The 19,704-nt window shown below is 35.6% G+C and overlaps 1 protein-coding gene across 26 annotated transcripts in view; it reads left to right on the top strand.

Annotated features, from left to right (window-relative positions):
* PTPRD (protein tyrosine phosphatase receptor type D) overlaps positions 1 to 19,704 on the top strand; it is a 1,529,902-nt gene that overhangs the window by 1,261,752 nt on the left and 248,446 nt on the right. The gene's annotated exons all lie outside the window — the stretch shown is intronic.

Here is a 19,704-nt window from a genome sequence, read left to right as displayed (position 1 = left end):
TGCCCTAAGCCTCATGGTAATGAGCAGATCTCAAATTGAAACTCAGGTTTTCGGACTCCAGCCTCTGCATTCCCCAGTAATCTTCCCTGATGCTCTTCCCAATTGTGAAATGGAAGAACCCATGTTCTCTGACCCAATGGTTTCAGGTCATCTCAACATTTGTTCTGGTGAGATAGAAGGTGGCTCTCGAAGTTTTTCCCTAGTTTGGTTGGGTGAACTCAAAGAGCAGGCAAACTATGATAATGAAGTTAAATTCACAACCCATTAAACCTAAGCCAATAGTTAAGTCCAATTACGCTTTGCACTTGGAGCTTACATAAATATTAAATTGTCAGGTTTAATAAACTTCAAAATGTGCTCACCCTGCATTCTTCCAACTACATTGTTTTAAGTTCTGCTGAGGTGTATTATATTGATAGAAGTGTTCTTTTGTGGCACTTGAGTTGAGGAATATAGGAAATTGCATATTTTGACAAGTCACAGGTTACCTGCCCTGATTCAAATAATAGATTTAAAAGATGGAAGTTTGATTTTGTCTCTAAAACAACTTAGAAATCCAGAAACCAGCTGCCATGGCTCCCAAATAAGTTGCTTACCTAGCCATGCCTCCTCCTCCTCTGACTGGTTCTTAAAGGTCTAGGTCTCATGGTCCATTTATGGATTTTGTCCATGTATTTCATGTGTGATATCACTGGTTCCCATGGCTTCAGGGACAGAAATCTTGATTCTTATTCTTTTCCCCTAAGCTGTGGCCAGTGTTTCCCATAGGCTCACTGGATATCAGTCCCTAAATATACTGCAGCGATCTCAAACTAAACATGTTAAGAACCAAACTCATTTTCTCTCCTATTTCCTATACTTTCATTTCAGTTAATGGCACCACTGTTTTGGTTACATAAGCCTCAGAACTCATTGTCTTACTTGATTCCTTTTGTACCTTATTCTATAGAAATAAGTAGGCAATGGCTTTTGTCAGTTTTACCTAGAAATGTGTCTTAATATAGGATTTCCATCTTACCTTTGATTGCCTTAGCTCAGGCATTCGTTATTGGTTTTAGAACATTTGCGAGAGATCTTACCTCATTTCAGTTCTTGGCCTCTGTTCATCTACTGCTAACGTTGGTGTCTTTCCCCAGTGGCTGCTCATAGGATAAAATACAAACTCCTACCTAGTATGGTGAGAGCCCCTCGCTTGCCTCCTCTCTGCTACCCTCATCTTACATAATGTGCTTTCTGTTCTCAGCCTGAACTCCTTTCCATTCTCTAAGGTCACACCGTTCTTCCACAGTTCTCTGCCTTGAAGCATGCTATTCCTTCCCCACCCTACCTTTGCTTCATTCAATGAATCTGTAGTGATTGAAAATCTGCTGTTGCTCTGAAAAAGATCCAGCTTGTATATCACTTCTCTGGCTGTTTCTCAGATCTAATTGTCCTCTGTGTGTGCCACCGTGGCACTTTGCACTTTGGCCCGCTGTGTTTTTCTTCATCAGACATGTGTCTCCCCTTCTCTCCTGGGAGGATCTTGGGGTTAGAGCTCTCTCTTACTGGTTTTTGAGTTCCTTCCTTTACAACAGTGCTTGGCTGTGGGTAAAATTGCAATATTCCAGAATCTCTTGACTCGCCTTAGTCCATCTCCATATCAATAGGTGATTACAAGGGTCGGGGGAATGTGGGTATATCTGGACCAGAGAGGTTGGGTGGGGTCCCTTTTTGCAGCCAGGTCGTGAGAGACACGGACAAGCAGAAGTGGACAACTGCTTGTAAGAAATAAGTGGGTTTCTCCCACTTTATTTCTACCTTTGACTGATTTCGGTTTCAAAGGCAGCTTGTCCCAGGCTGGGAGACAGATTTTCCCCCCAGAGTTACATTGGCACATAGCACATTGTCAATGAATTTTTTAATAAATGGATATTCTGGGTGCTGAATGTGAAAGAAAGTGGAAGCTCAGCAAAGGATTTGATTTTGGATAGCTTGCTGGTAAGGATAGCTGTATTTTGTTTCCAGGGCAATTAGTAGAGAACTTGATGTGCAGTTGATAGAAACTGTCTTCTAGTGTTGAGACCTTTTAATTCAAGGCATATGTTATAAACAGCCAGAGAATCATGGAAGTTCCCTTTGTGTGTACCAGTGTTCACCCTTCTAATCTGTAGGCTTTTCAATGAACAAATTTCTGTATAATTTCAGTATGACTAAACTGAAATATTTGCATTGGAAAGCCATGTATAATTTCTTATTTCCTCCAAAGTTCTCCCAGTATATCTAATCAATATATATTTCTGATAGATTGATTACATTGGTGGATAGGAGAGTTAGGACATGTACTTTACATCAGTTTTCTTTATAAGCAACAACAATGGTTGGATTTATATTCTGAGTGGGATTAATCATCTAATTGCTTGCTGAACTTTGGTGACTGTAATTTAGAGCATCTCCTCAGATAAATGAAATATTTAATTTAGCAAATGGGATTTGAGGTGCTAAGGTTCCTTTTTTTTTATTCAGGTCATGGAAAAAGGTTCTTAAATTAGTGAGGAAGCAAACACATTAGGAGGCAGCTTTTATGTTACAAAGTAAACAGTCTTGAAACTAACAAATGGGAGAAAGCTGCTTATAGGGCCGTATACCAGCCATTCCACCCACACCAGGAATTTAAATTGTGATCTAAGTACAGTGTAATATTTAAGAAAAGGTAGATATTTTTCTTTGATTTTTTTTCTATTGCAATTACAATAAAAACCACCTTTAAATCTAGTTTAATCTAATAATTGTCTGTTTAGTTCCCCTGCTGATATTTGCAAGGAGTAATGAATGATTTTACTAAAACTAAATTAAGCAATTTCTAAATGGTGAAGCCTCTGAAGTCAATGTAATTTCATTATAATCATTATTAGTTTCTGGTGAGGATTATAATATTCTTCCATGGAATACAAATCAGTTTACAGGTAGTAGAATGCTATTTATAATTAAAAAGTTCTTTGAAAGCTAGAAATGTATGAAGGCAGGCTCCGTTGCTATATTTTGTTGCTGCATTGTTGGGCTCTATTCGTCTTCCAATGACAGCAGTCAGAGGAAGACTAAAGAATTCATTGGTGAATATCTAAAGAGGAATGTGTTGAAAGAGTATGTATAGATGCATAGAGATAGAGGTGTAATTAAAGCTATGATACAGATACAGATAGGTCTATATATAAATGCATTTGCATTGAGCTTGGGGCTGATTGGAAAAATATTAATACAAATAAATTAGCTCAGGTTGACAGTTTTTTCTATTCAAGATTGTTGCCTGCAGTGTCAGGACCCACAGGGACACCATAAGGGGTGGTTGAAAGAAAGACCTCTTTATTTGCCAGATAAAACACACTGATTCCTATTGCATTTTTTAACTTTTTAAACATTAAAGAACTTGTATACTATCTCTAACACAAGTTCAAAGAATTTATCATCTCATGAAAGAATGATCTCTGGTATCTTCATTCTTAGTAAGTTTCATAGAAGAGTTATATCATGTGGCAAGAGTCATAAGCAAAGAACAATAAAAATAGCTGAAAGCCACTACATCATATGTAGTTTAATTAACAATTTTTACTTTGTTTTTTCCAAATCATCAAATGTTTTGAATTTAAGAATCACTCCCCCTCTCCGACGTCCCCAACTCGGAAGTCCTCTGCTGTTCCAATCCTGTACATTCTGGGGAGAAGAGGTACCTCCACAGGCTTTTACAGAGAAGGTGGAGTAAGTCCCAGAGTCTTGGACAAAGAGGAAGATGATAGTCAGCATTGCCTAGGGGTCTGTGTGCCTTCAGAATTAGGTGTAACTCAAAACCCATTAACTGTGAAAACATGTTATCATTTCATGTTTAGAACTATTGGCCTAGTTGAAAGAGTAGAATACCAAGCCCATTTATAAAAGGTATTTTGGCTTCCTGATTTTTCTTTTAACAGTGATTTGGATCTTGTGCCTCTGGGTACACATGCAGAGCCCCTTCCTATTCAGCTTCTCCTCGCTCTGGCTTCTGTTTGTGGCATGTCGTTGAGTGTCAGAGTGCTGACTGCGTGTAGAGCTGCAGGTCTGACACCTCCTATCTTTATCCTGTGCGGGCTGCATTGTATCAACATACATGGTATCTCTAATTCTTTTCCTCTCTATACTGAGGCCCCTTGAAGGTGGGTCTTGTGCCTTTTATCTCTAGATTCCTAAACCTCCTACAATGCCTGGCCCTTAGCAAGTGCCATGTTTCTTGGCTGATTGATTTAATTAATAAATGAATTATTTTCTAAATTACATTTTAAACTCTGATGATCTGTGCTTTTGATCATTTCAATTCTGTGCTATTAATTTAAGAATTTACCCTGTTGCAACACCATCAATAGGACAAAACTAATCCAAGTTATAATTGTCTACTGAAGTTCCCATTGGTGGATAAATAGTGCTTTAATATAGAGTTAAGATGGACCTATTACTTGGCAGGAATAAAAACATTCAGGAAAATGTAAATAAGATAGTACTATTTCTTTTTCTCATATCTCAAGCCTCTTTTTAATTCAGCGATATTAAAACACATTTGCATATTGTGGTTTGTTCTCAAATGACCACATTTGGCATGTTAAGCTTAAGAGCATAGTAGTTTTCTCAAGCACTAATTACAAATTCACTGATTGAATTAAATTTAAGTGTTATAGCTTTTGTTATAAAGAGAGTCCCAAAGCTGAGGAAATATAAACAATTCAACATCTTTTGTGTTCTGTGAATTTAGTGTTTTGTGAATTTATGAGATAGGATTGAGAAAAAACAACAATTCAAAGGAAACTATTCCATTCTCCAGTCTTACTACCTGCATCAGTGTTTCAGATATGGAAGGTGTTACATAGCTACCTTATACTTAAACGGCTTTTGGTCTTTATATTTTCAATAACCTTAGGACTCTGCTTTGTACTTTTCAGTTAACATCCAAACCTTTTCTCTTCTTCCCCCAAAGGAGTAGAACCCTACACCCAGCCATGTTTTGCTGTCTTTGCCTCCAAGTCTTAAAATGCCTGCACCAACTCTGCTGCTACATTGATAACCCAAGTGTTTTAACTCCTGTGGCATTTCTCTGAGAAGGTCACGGAGATTGGTTCCCTTTTTAGTGGCTCTTCCAATGAAAGACTGTCTCCCTTTCACTGTGGAAGGTACTTTATGGTGCTCTGAAAAAATGGGCTGGGCTGTGTATTTAGCTGAATTTAGGGAAGAATGCTGGGGTTAAAAAGTCTGATAAAATGGTCATGTTTCTAGCCAGTTTCTTAATGGTCCAACAAAACAGACTGCATGATGGCTGATCATATATCCCATCTTATGGTATTTTTTTAATACTTTTGCCTTTTTTCAGATATTGGTTATTTTTTCATGATAACATCTTAGAAAATTTCAAGAATGTAGAAAAGTCTAAAAAAATTAAAATATTCATGAGCCTAGGACTCTTGGGGTAAACACTGTCAACATTGGTTGGATAATCTTCTAGGCTTTTTTTTTTTTTACTGCATGTTTTTGTGTTTTAACTCTTCTCTAACCATTAAGGAGATAAAAATGCCTCTGTTTTCCTTACTCCCAAAAGGAGAGACGTGCTAAATAAAAGATGGCACAAAAAGCTAGTCATTTATTTACAATTTTGTTCATTTTGATGTGTCCTTCGTGTCCTTGAACAAGTTGGCCCAAGAAAAATGGGTACATTTTTCTTTTAAATAATAAAAAAATCTGGGTTAATGGATTATACTTGCCATAAGAGTTAAATGGAGGATGAAGAGAATTGTCTGAGCATTATTACCAACTCAGATTGTGTATCCATGCCAAGCCGTGAAGTCTTTGAGAATGTAGGCAGCACTGTAGCTAGGGCTCATGGTGTCCAGGGCCATACTCCATAAAGCATCAGAAATGCTTGAGAATGTCAGTGAGCATGAAATTGATATTGATTTAATGCCCAACAAAAGGCATTCAAAAATCTGAAATGTCGTTCTGAATGCATTATTTGTTTTTGTTTTGTTTTGTTTTGTTTCATCTTCCCTCATTTTCTCTTTGTTCTGGCTTCTTCCCTCAATTTAAAAAATATTTTAATCTTTTTCTTTAATGTTTACATAAATGCAAGATATGCTGAGTTCTTTCTGCAACAAGGCAGGTGTATGAACATGTGTAAGTAAACAAACAAAACCTATAGTAGTACAGAGTGGGGTAAGTTTTGTTGAACTAAAAGGTAATTGGTAAGAAGAGAAAACTTACTTTGCAAAAAGGACTAGGCAGAAGTTTAGATATTGGGATCTTGTCCTGATGTCTCATCTCCATTCTTTCCAATTTTTGAGTCTAAACTTAGATCCCTATAAGCCTTACTATTGAATTCTAACTCAGTTTATTCTTACAGGGCTAAATCTTGAAAAACAAAACACAACAAAATTCCCACTTAACCCTTTACTTTGGGAATAAATGAAAGAAAAAAATTGATAATGGCAGTCATTTGTAATGTATGATTGTAATTTTAAAATACACTGCCTGTCCCTGTTACAATTGATTTTTTTGAGCAAGTCTACCATATTCTTAGTGTAATTAATAGAAGCCATAAATCTTTGCAAGCTGTTTCTGTTAACAGCACAGTAATATAGGAACATGAGGTTTTAGTGTGACATCCTGTTAGATATTAAGCTAAAAACTGCTTGTGCCACTTAATAAATGTGCCAAATGGAGTCTACCCACAGCACTTTAAAAACTAAAGCTATCTAAAGTTTACTTGCTTTGCCAATACTTTATGTAGTAAAGCTAATCTTTTCCATAATAGTTATTATTTTACTTGGATTTCTTAGCTTAAGTGGGAATCAAGATATTACAGCATTACTTATGTCTACATACATACACATATGTAGTACTTGTTATAAGAATTTAATAACATATGTGTACATATTGTAAGCACTTTCTTTTAATTGACTATAATGTCTTGATTAAGCCCCAGTTTCTTAATATGGAAAACTGATGTATCTGAGACAACCTTGTTCTTGAAAATAATTTTTTATGTTTCTCACTTTCTGCATGAATTCCATTCCCCTACAGACCTCTGTTATATATTTTCTCTTCTTACGCTTCTTCTAAGTTAATAACTAGATCAAAAAATCTACCTTTGGTTGAATAATATATTATGAATCTCTTTTTCAGCTATCTTCCAGACTGATGTGAAATTATTATTGTGTTTGTCTATTTGCTAACTTATTTTGGGGGCAATGTTACTGATCAGTACATGTGTTTTTTGTAACTGGATATACATATTAATAATTCATGATATATAAGATATTATGGTTTTCTTCTATTTTTTAATCATTAGTGAATCACATTACCAAAATGGTGACAGAAAATTCTACAGTCTTATCAAATAGGATGGTCACTTTATGAAAATATTAAATATGTATAGAATCCCTGATGCTTATTCCTTTTAGGACACATTGGAGCTTCTAAGAAAATCCTTGAGTAGCCTCTTATTTCCTCCTAGGAACTTCACCCAGTGATTATTAGTGGTATAAAATAGCATAAGCACAACACAGAATTTTGTCCGTTGTGGAATGACTAAGATAGGTGACTCTTACTGACTAAACATTAACTACTTCCTTTATAAAAGGGATATATAGGGCTGGAATTTCAAAAATCAGTGTGCATGGATTGGTTACATGTATATTTTACTAATAAATTAGGCTTTATGCTCTTTGTAGAGAAGAATCCCTGATTCATCTTTCTGTTGTTCAGTACATCATAGTAGACAATTTTTTTAAGTATTTGTTTAATTAAATTAACTTTGAAATACACTTTATACAGTGTGCTAAATGAAACCACACTAAGTACAAAGAAAGGGTCTATCTTGATGCTTCCTTAAACTTGTCAGTAACTCTGTCAGACTTTGGTTTGTTGTATTCAAACATGGGAGATTGTATGTGCATCTGTATACATACATGCATGTGTATATATGTACATATTCATATCTATACATACATTGATATGTATGAAAAATATGTGTGTATTGTTTTTCTCTATCTATGGCTTATATCCAGGTGGAAATTGTAGTAAAAGTGTTGAAGTACCACCTTAGTACTTTTCCTTTGCTGCCTCTAAGCACTGAATGTCCCAGTGTTTCACCAACAAGACTAAGCTGTCTTTCTGAACCATGGATTTACGGTCAGTTCTGCTTGACTGATTTCAATATTTCAAAATCTTTTTGAGTTTCCTTTTGTTGCTTTAAATTTTTTAAAAGAATGCACATCATGTAATCTCTTCTGCCCTAGCTATGCTTCATGTCTGTGATCTTCTCACACATTTTGACTTAAATTTATTCTAGTAATTTGCAATATAAAAGAAACACATTCAAACTCTTAAGTAGATATTTTCATATGTCACTGAGTTGTTTACCAGGATTTGTATTGTATATTTGAGTTCTGGTAGAAATTTGTGTCAAACATTTTAATAGGTAAGGGAGGATTTCAGAATGGTTAGCCATGATGTGTTTGCTGAAGTAAGCCTTGTCATTTCAAGAATGAATGAACTTTCTTTAGAAGTTTTATATTTAGAAGAAACATTTGAGGTAATTGGGAATTTTGTTTAATTTGGTTTGATTTGTCCTTTGGAGCAGAGGATAAAAACATTTTAAGTAATTGATGCAGGTTGGGAAGTGGGGATTGTAGAGTAGAGATTAGCCTTATTCTTCATGATTCCACATGTCAAACTAATCCGGAAAAAAACACTAGCGCTAGTGAAAATAATTGGGTAGCATATTGTATAACAATATAGTGGCTCTTCTAGTATTGGAAAAGGTAAAATGGGATCTACTGAGGTCCCTGTCACTGGGATATGCATTTCCACTCTGTGTGTGTATGTGTGTGTATAACATGTATATATGTATATCCAGCTGAAGGGGTTCTTTCTAGGTCCCAGGGCTGGTTCCTTCAGAATCGGTGGTTCAGTGAAATGGCCAGAAAGGAAAGATGAAGTTCTCCCTAATCGTGTTTCATATTTCACTCGCTATTACATTTCTCTGGAGGCATTTTGTCAAAGTTGCTGTGGTCATCCTGAGCGCTCAGTGTACATATTTGCTGTTTTCTAAATGTGATAGGTGGCTTTTTCATTGAAAGTCTGTGACTTCTGTTCTTAAGGATATAATTCCCATATCTTTAAAGATAAGAGTGTTTTGCACCAATAAGAATCAAAGTGTAACTAGACATTTATACCATTGAAATGACAGTGCCTCATACACAACATTGTTAAGGTGTTTCCCCTTTAATTCTCTGGGGAAATAGTAGTTTATAAGGAGGACTTGATATCATTCTGAGAAGATACACCAGTAATATTTACTGGCTTGAAAACTGGAAACGTTTTTCTTACTTAAAAGCAAAAATAGCAACCATAAAAGTGAGCTGGAAATATACAGAGTGTGAATGTTTACCGGCTCTGAATATCCGGTGGCCCACACTGGTTCTTTAGGCATTAAACCCTAGTGGTCAAGGGATATTCCAGATACATACTGAATGAATAGTAAGCATTTTCCATATTGCGTACTAAAGTTTGCCATCTTACTGTTCTTAGTATAACTTGGCCTCACAAAAGATAATCACTCATGCAAGACCTTTTTTGAGTCACATGCTTTCACCTGAAAATGTATGGGCTAAAATTTTCCAAAGAAGTTCTCATCTGTGGGAGTAAATAGGCCCTTTCTTTGGCCCCAGCCTCCTTGTCCTGAATGCACTACATTGTATTATATGGAAACGCTTTTATGTTTTTCTGTATTACCCTTTGTTTTCTCTGCCAAAAATTCCTACCCATCCTTTAAATTTCAAGTCTCAGCACCTGTCCTTGACTTTCTTTGGTAAAATGTATTGCCTTCTTCTCTTTGAATCTGTACTGCTATGTAATAGCTCCATTAACTTTTAACATGTTACAACATAATTATTTGTTATCTTTTAAGCACTAAGACAAAAATCTTCAAGCACAGCAATCTTTATGTCTTTACCATTTATCTCAGCATGCACCACTCAGTAACCAGGCAATGCAACGTTTATTGAATGAATAACAGAAAGACTTCAGGAAATCTGCTCATTATGTAGCTGAGGTATATTAAAGAACTGTGAATTCAGGAAAGCCAGTGTCTCTAGTGTGCATGCCATTAATATTGACTCTAATCAAGATGAACAATGTGCAATCCTTGATAGGTCTACTCTACAAACGATAGCTATGCACATTGCCACAGCTCATCAAGTCCTTGCATGTGAATGACAATCAGTGACTCACCTAAGAGCCAGTTCTACTTTCTTAGAAGCAATACGCACTGTTGTTTATATCCCTGATATCCAGTGTATTTAGGTTGGTTTTAAAGTTCATTCAGCTAAAGGAAGAAGATGTGACCAAGTCAGGTTTCATGGTAGAGGCTGTATTTGGGGGAATACTTTTGAGTTTGAGTAGTTGTTTGCATAACTGAACTTTAAGAAGAACCTGGAGAGCATTGCATTTCATTAGAAGAGTTTAGCATCAATACAAGTGTGTCTGGCTGAATAAAGGTCTAAATAAGGTCAGTAGCTCTTATTTTTAATTATCAAAATGAGTTATTTTACATTTGAATTTCCATGTTAAAGTCACTATATTTTGATACTTTTTGATTCTGTGTGTTTCATCTTGAGGTTGTTTTGATCATGTATGATATTACAAGGCTGGATTTTGATTAATTCTGTAAAACCAACAACCAGCTGTCCAAAATTTGTTTCTCCTCTGCCTGGACATTTGTGCTACTTGAGCCAAATCCAATTTGAAGGAAGAGAATTGAACTTACAGAATTACTAACGGGCAACTAGCTCTTTTGGCTGTGACTTATGGAGTTAGAATGTTTCTATAGTGAATATAGAGTTCCAATGTAAAGCTTGGATTAGAGTTGTATCCAATGGCCAAATTGAAATTCTGTGCTGTGTGATATTTCTTACCATTATTCGGTTGTTCTCAAGCCTCAGAGAATGGCAACTTTTTCATTACTCTCAGAGTGGGTACTTAAGCCAACTAAACTTATCCTTATGAATTTGATCTTTAGAAATTCTTAAAATAATCTCCAATTAAATCACTTGGAAAAATTCCACCTCCTCCCACATTTTTTCTTCTCTTACTTCCATTTTCCATAAATTATTCTGTTTGATTTTGATTGCAATCAAGCAGCTATCTTTTGAAAATTAAAGCAGACCTGCCAATAAAGAACCACCTTGGATCAGTGCATAGAAGACACTGAAGTCAAAATGAGGCCGTGTAAACTCTCCCAGCTGAAGAGAGGCAGGTGTGTCTTCCTTTGAAGATGTTTGGCCCATCCACAGAGTACTAGTAAAATATGACCTTCATGGTAATGGTTCTGTATGCCAAATAACACCCCTTCCCCCAAAGATGCCTGGTCTTAATCCTTAGAACGTGTGAATATGTTACATTGCAAGACAAAGGGAAATTAAGGTTGCAGATAGAATCTAACGTTACCAATCAACTCATCCTAAAATAGGTAGATTATTCTAGATCATCCAGGTAAATCCAGCATAATCACAGGATTCTGGAATGCGAGGAAGAAGAGTTAGTATCTGACTGGAGCAGTCTGAGGAAGATTCAGCTTGCCTTTCCTGGCTTTGACACTAGAATGGGGCACACAACAAGAAATCTGGACAATCTCTGGAAGCTACAAAAGGCAAGCAAACAGTTTCTCCCCCGGAACCTCCATTAAGGAATACAGTCTTGCTGACACCTTGATTTAACCCAATGTGACCCATATTGGACTCTGATTCCCGGACAATAAGGTAATAAATTTTTGTCATTTTAAGCCACTGCATTACTGAGCTTGTAGTAGTTACAGCATCAAAAGAAAACTATGTTTTATTCAAATTGTCTTACTGTTTGGTCTGCAAGTTATGAAGTCCTGATGCAGATCTTTAGTAGTATTTTATTTACTATCCATGTGCCTTTGTGACCCCAGAGTTCCTTTAAGTCATCCATTTTTTTGAAAATATCTATTGTTTTGAGTGGATAGTTAATACCAGTCATAGTGAACACAGAATCTTTGTTGGGTTGGTGAATGGGGAGGAAAAAGCAGCTACAGGCTTTACATGTAGAAATAAAATCTCTAGGAAGAGAAGAATAGGCATACTTAGTAAGCGTGTCTCCGTAAAGGCAAAGGACTAAAACATGAAAAACTATATACTGTCTGCCTTTAAGAAGTATGCTGCACACCTATATTTTAGGATATAACACATACCAGTGGAAGTGTTCTCTAGATAAAGTGCCCCAGAAAGCATAGTAAATCTACTCCAGAACAAGGCATCATTATTCTTGAAAGCCCACACTTGTATCACCTCTGTGGATATCTTATGTCCTATTAAGAACTCTGTTCCTTTTTTCTTGTGCTATTTTCGCATAGCTTAAGGGAAGGCTGTATCTGTTTCAGACACTTTGACCATCTGGTTTCTATTATCAGCCTTAATAAAATCAATTCTAGCTGACTATAACTGTATGGTATCTATGCAGCCTTAACTATGGCCTTATTCAGTTTGCAAAAATCAATGCTTATAACCCCAGTAGTCCTCAGTTGCCAATGACCAGTCATTATTAGCTGACCACGTGAAAGCAAGCAATTTCTGTTCTTTCCAACATTATTCCTTTCCAGGAAATTTCTCAATTTACATTTCCCAAATTGTCAAATGTACATTTGAAATTGCAACTGGCCACTAGAAGACTTCAATAACATTTCCTGCAATCTACAAACTGTTGTAACAGGTTGTGTGGGCACAGTTCAGGAATCAAAGGAATGTGTCAAGTTTCTCATTCAAATGGAAGTGTGACTTTATTGATTTCCGAGGTGGTAGACATGCCAAGGCATCCGAGTACCAGGATGCTATCCAAGGCAGTTTCTGGAGAGGAACAGCCCCTGCTGGGAACTCACTGTCATTTACAGAAATTGGATTGTGTTCTGAACTCCATGTTCTAGTTTTCAAGTCACGAGTAGCCTATGGTGACAGTAAATTCCTACTCCAAGTACCATCTCATTTCCACATTGTTAATTCAGATATGTATAATTAGGTTGGAGGGTTTTCATATCTTCTTTCTTCCATGTTTCTTGTGTTTCTGGAGGATATATTCATAAAGAATCAGGAGACAATTCAGAAAGTAACTATAATTGTGCTTATTTATTATTCTATCTCAAGATTCATGCGAACCCTATAGTTTACTGCTTTAAATGTTACTGTACAAAATGTGGACTTTCAGTGTTTATCAAAAGTTGCACTTTATTCTGGAGACAGAAGGTATATATATTTAACTCCTTGAAGGCACCTGTTGGCTGGTAGGTTAGTCGGTTCATTTAGCACAGCTATTCCTCACAATGTAAAGGTTAACTAAAATAAGCTCCTACAATATGTGTTTTTCTTGAAATGACTTTGTAGTAGAAATCCATATTCTGAATAATGTTGATTTCATACATTTTTATATCACTAAATTTTCTATAGAGCTTCATATAGTTTATATATTAGTATGTCAGCAACTCTGTAAGAATCACTCGTGTAACAATACAAAAATCAGTAATCTTCTGTGGTCAAATGCCAGTACAATGTGGTTCCTTGTGTTCTTTCTGTTGGTTGATATCATGTGTGTGTGTGTGTGTGTGTTATAGGAAGATAATGAAAATACCTTTCCTCCTAGGTACTTTCTGACACCTGGTCCTTTCAAGTTTAAAGTGCATGGAATCTAAGTTATTGTAGCACTAATTGGTACAGATTGACACATGAATATATTTTTGCCAAAGAATCATTATTGCTGTGATAAGCAAAGAATTTAAGTGCTATGAAACATTCATGGTAAAAAGGTTTAATTCCTTTCCACAGGTGTATGTTTTATGTATATTGTGGTGTTGGAGATAGGGCTTTCTAAACACATTTTGGTTATTGCCATTGCCGCGGGTTTAATGTGACTGACACAAACGTCAGCTGGTGCAATTTCCTTCAAAATATAAAGACTACAGCTGGCTTCTTATTTTTATCCATTCTAAAGATACTGTGGCTAGCCTAATTTGTACGGGCCCACTGGATCATGCCTAATTGAGTTAATGAAGCTCTTCTGTAACAAGAACCCTCTAAAGGAAAATAAAAACACAGAATGAAATTTCAGAATGCAAATTAGCCTAGCTTTGCTGGCTTTTACTCTCATGGTTAGAAGACAGTAAAAGAAGATCCTTAAATTAAAGCCAATTATGCTGCATAGTCAAAGATCAGGTTTACCTAAAATTGTCAAGGGGGAGCTGCATGTGTTCTAGGCAGCATAGCCCAATCACTGGTAGATTGTTGGCATATGACCATGCCTGGGATGCAAACCTATTATTTGCTGCTTAATTCTAGGGACTTGATTATTTCAAGTGTCTGTCAACATCTTTGAGGATTTATGGTATTCAGCTAATCAGTGGAAACATATTGAAAAATCATTTGCCACAGTGGAGGTTTACATTTATGGATCTTTGCATAAGTTTTGTCCCTTCTCACTAAGTGGCCTGTTACTTTCTTGTAACACATGTTTCAGATTTCTTCCTTACTTGGCTGTAAAGACCACAGACAGCTTTCCAGGGCCACTGAGGTCAAGGTATTTCAAAACGAACTGGGTCTTTATTTTCCCTTTGGGATATAAGAGAAATTTTAGTCTATTAAATTTAATTTGATTTTCCCTCACATTCAATTTTCCATTAAACTTTATGAGACTAGGAAATTTTAAGGAATATTATAATAGAATGGCTATACTTCACTAGTGTTGCTCAAATTATTTTTAAAATTACATAGTTTCATATATCACAAGTATGTTTATAACAGTGGCAAAAGCCAGTGCATATTTATTCTCTTCCCAGAATATTGGAAAGAGGTGAGTGAAATTAGAATAATCCTGGAGTTACTATAAAAGCTATTGATTTATTTTTTTCTGTGTTTGTTGTTTAGAGATGAACAGAAGTGAGTGCTAGGAACCTAACAAATCAAAGCTAAAATCTGAATGATCAAAAAGTGTCACAGTCTGTAGTTGGTGCCTGTGCTGACTTTTATTATTTGTAAATAGTCAAATAACCTGAAATAAAAATGAAGTGTAAACCTGGTATTTTAATATTTCTTAGTTTCTCTAAGGTAAACTGAAGAGTTAGGACAAAATCAAAATTACCTCTTTAAGTTCTATATCTAGGACTTTGTATTTTAGGATCTTGTAATAATATAAAATATTGAAGTATGTGCTTGGTCCAGCGCTATGGGGGATAAATATGTGGGAAAGATTAGAAACCAAAGGGATGGGCAGTGATCTTGGGGAAAGCAGGCTATTACTTTAGCGAGTAGGATCTGGAGAGGTGGGTTGTCCCTCTGACCTACCACTTATCTAGCTATATGAAAAATCATACTATGTCTTAGGATCTCACTTCTTGAATCCTTAAAGTGGAGTAATTTAACCAAGTCAGCCTGGTAAATTCTGTTGCCTTTTTTTTTTTTTTTGGGTCAACTGTCTTTGATCCCAGTCTGGGAGTTGTGGGTACAATACGGACCCCACAGAAAGTGATGGAAGGCTCCAGTACAAAATGTGTAGCACAGACTAACAGTGCTGTAGAACTTAGTGAATAGGGAAGTAAACATGGGCTGGAGGAGACTTAATAAAGAATTGTTGTTGTTTATATAGTCTATTTTTTTGTAACCCACCAGACATAATAAATCATTTTTTAAAAATTTAATGCCTATTTATATTATACCCAAAACTTGTTTATGAGTGTAATTGGTTACAATAAAATTTTAATCCCTCTTTACTGATACAAATGCCATGGCACAGAGAGGACAAGTGGATTTTTGAGATGACTGGCTTCACAATACCTTTTTGATCCAAATGAGGAGAATATGGTCTACCCCATAGGGCTGTTGAAAGGTATAAATGCAATAATGCAGACAGGGACTCACAAGTACTTGGCACATTGCAAGCATTTAGGCAATGGAATTACAATTATCCCTTAGAAAAATAAATGTGCAAAAAATTCATGTTGTTTTACTAGAATATGTGCCTTTCTTTCAAACAAGGAAAGACTACTATGAAAATTGACCTTTCTACATAAACACTATTTTCACGTGGTGTGGTGCCTGCCAAGTTATCACACAAATAGCCATTGACATGACTCAAAATTAAACTAAATCCCACCAAACACTAAACATCCTAATGGCATCCAGCCCCTGTCATCAAGCCTGGGCATCTCTATCTGAGACTTGCCAGTCCCCAGAGAAAGTCTTGTCTAAGTGGCTTAAAATAAGACCAGTAATAGAGTCACTGCTGTTCAGCGCAGTCCGGTGATTAAACCTTGCCAGAACTGAGGCAGTAAGAAACTGACTTAGGAAAGTGAAACTCATTCACCATGGAGCCCCAGAATCTTTTTCTTTCTTTTTTAAAATAGAGTCATCAAGTCTTTCTGCATTTTTTCTTTGCTTTTCTCTCCATATGTAACTCTCTGAAATCCAACTGTTAAAAATATGAGTACTTTGGAGTTAAACTCCATCCCATGTTTTCACATGAATACTGAAAATTTCAAATTACAAGCATTGTATTTCAGCCCCAAAGTAATGAATTATTTCCTGTTATTTTAAAAGTGTCATGTTTGCATGCAACTTACTAGTAAATACTGAGGACAGATCCTTGAAACAGTCTCTATTCTAAAATATCAGAGAAAAAGAATGCAAAATCAGTGAAAACATGTGAAAAAGCCCAAGTGCATGAATGATAGAAATAACATCTCCCTCCTAGCAATAATAAAAGGCAATGTTATTTTTACTGAGTTCCAGAATGCCCACATTTGAAAGAATGGCATGTTCAGTGACAATATGATAATCAAAATATCCTAGGGTTTTTTTTTTTTCCAGTAACTAAAAAGAAGGAGTACCAACACCAGTACTTACAGCACACCTATCAGCAACAGAAGCAAATAAGATTGGGATGCTTTCCTATTCAACATAGTGGGCCAGGACTTGGTTGCAGGATGTAACTAAAGGACTTTTATTTTTAATTAAGTGCAGTTGATATGCAATATTAAATTAATTTCAAGTGTACAAAACAGTGGTTTACCAGTTACCCACATTATTAAATCCTCACCTTCACTAGTGTAGTTATTATCTGTCAACAAAGAAAGATGTTACAGAATCACTGGCTATATTCTCCATGCTGTACTACCATCCCCATGTCCAGCTCATGTTATAATAGAGAAATTTTGTGTCTTTTTATCCCCCTCACCCTTTGCACTCTTCCCCTGTGGTAACCACCAGTCCCTTCCCAGTGTCTATGAGTCTACTGCTATTTTGTTCATTTTGTTTTGTTTTGTTTTTAGATTCCCCAAATACTGACATTTGTCTTTCTCCTCCTGGCTTATTTCACTTAGCATGTAAATCATCTGAAATTTGTCTTTCTCCTCCTGGCTTATTTCACTTAGCATGATACCCTCTAGGGCCATCCATATTGTCACAAAGGGCAGGGTTTCTTTTTTTTGGGGGGGGGGCTGAATAATATTCCATTGTTTTTATGTACCACATCTTCTTTATCCATTCATCTATTGATGGACATTTTGGTTGCTTCTTATCTTGGCTATTGTAAACAATGTGGCAATAAACAGGAGCATATATCATTTAGAATCAGGGATTTGTTTTCTTTGGGTAAATTCCTAGAAGTGGAATTAAGTGGTTCATATGTTATTTCTATTTTTCGTTTTTTGAGGACCCTACATACTGCCTTCCACAGCAGCTGCACAATTTACATTCCCACCAGCAGTGCGGGAGGTTTCCCTTTTCTCCACATCCTTGCCAACATTTACTATTACTTGTCTTTTGGATAGTGGCCATTCTGACTGGCATGAGGTGATATCTCATTGGATTTGTTTTGCATTTCCCTGATGCTTAGCAATGTGGAGCATCTTTTCTTGTGCCTGTTGGCCATCATCTTTGGAGAAATGTCTGTTCAGGTCCTCTGTTTTTTAATCAGGCTTCTTTTTTTTGATTTTGAGTCATATGTATTCTTTATATATTTTGGTTGTTAACCCCTTATCAGATAAATCATTTATGAATATATTCTCCCATACTGTAGATGGCCCAAAAGACATTGTTTCAGATATGGATTCCTCTTCTCACTTATATGACTGAAAAATAGTTAAATGATTACAGTGACTGTATATAGAAAATATATTTGCCATAGAAGTACTGGTAAATGTGAATTTTGCTTTCTAAAAATGAAATTAAGAAAATATAGAAATTAATAGACAAACATCTATTAAATCCTATTTTTGTGTCAAACTTGAAATTTGAAAAAATAAAGCAGTATGGTTTGTCTGTTCTTTCACTTTACCCACCTTTTCACTAGAGATCCTGACTTTGGTATGTATTATCTGTGGAATTTTGTATACCTAAAACGTGCATGTATTATAAATAATATGTAGCATGGCTTTGCATATCTTCAAACTTTCCATAATTTAGTATCATAATTTACATAAGGAATATCCATTCTTCAATTTGGTTTGCTCAGTATTACTTTTTTTTTTTAATCCATAAGAATTACACAAGATTTAACCTAATTATATGGACATGTAAATAGCAAGTCTACAAAAAAAAAAAAAAAAAAAACCATGATGGAATCTATAGACCAATCAGTGGTTTTTATTGTCTGAAATATTCCATTGAATTGATAATATAGTTTATTAGGCACTTTTTCAGTTAACGAGCATCTGGGTGGTTTCTAATTGTTTCCAATTCCAAACAGTGCTTCAACTGATATCTCGTAAGTGTCTATTTACTTACATAAGGGAGAAATTCTCCCAAGATTTTTCCATTCAGTTTGCAGAATTGAATAGCAACAAACAACAACACAAAAACCTGCTCAACTTTACAAGACATTGCTAAATTTATCTCTAGTGGTTATCTTGATTTATTTCCACCAGGAATAAATAAGACATCTTTTCTACGTACCCTTTCAGAGTCTGTTTTTTCAGAATTTAAAATTTCGCCCATCTGGTGGATGTGAAATGATACCTCATTGTAAATTCTTTTTCCTGGTTCCTAGAGAAGTTGAACATACTTCATATGCTTTTCTGCATTTGTGTTTCTTCCTCTATAACTTGCCAGTTAATATGCTTTTTCATTTTTTCGTATTGGTTCATTGTTTTAATTAATGTGAAAGTTACTAATTCTGTGTCAGCTAAATGAGTTGCAAATATAGTCTCAGTATGAGACTACGTTTTACTTTGTAATGTTTGCTTTTTTAACTGGGGAAGAGTTTTCCATTTTAGTGAAGTCAAATATATCAAACTATGATTGTTGCTTTAGAATCATGATTGAGAAATTTTTCTGTGTCTCAAAGTCATACATATACTCAACAAAATTTAATTTTTCATATTTTCATCTTTAACTCATCTGAAATTGATTTTTCTCTTTGGTGTGAAGTGGTGATCTAATTTTGTTTTTCACTTGGATACAAAGCTGTCCTAACACTATTTATTGGCTAGTCCATTATTTCTCATCTGATTTGAAATACTGCCTCTCTCCTATAGAAAGTTGTTACTCTTTTATGGGAATCTTCTCCTGGTTTCTTTATCTTGACCGTTTTTTAAATTCTTGTCACTTTCAATAATGTACATCTCTAGAAAGAGTTTCGTTTCACTTTGAAATGTGT

This window comes from Manis pentadactyla, chromosome 3 (assembly GCF_030020395.1).
Source record: "Manis pentadactyla isolate mManPen7 chromosome 3, mManPen7.hap1, whole genome shotgun sequence".
Taxonomy (NCBI): Eukaryota; Metazoa; Chordata; class Mammalia; order Pholidota; family Manidae; genus Manis; species Manis pentadactyla.
This window is presented reverse-complemented; position numbering and strand designations above follow the sequence as displayed.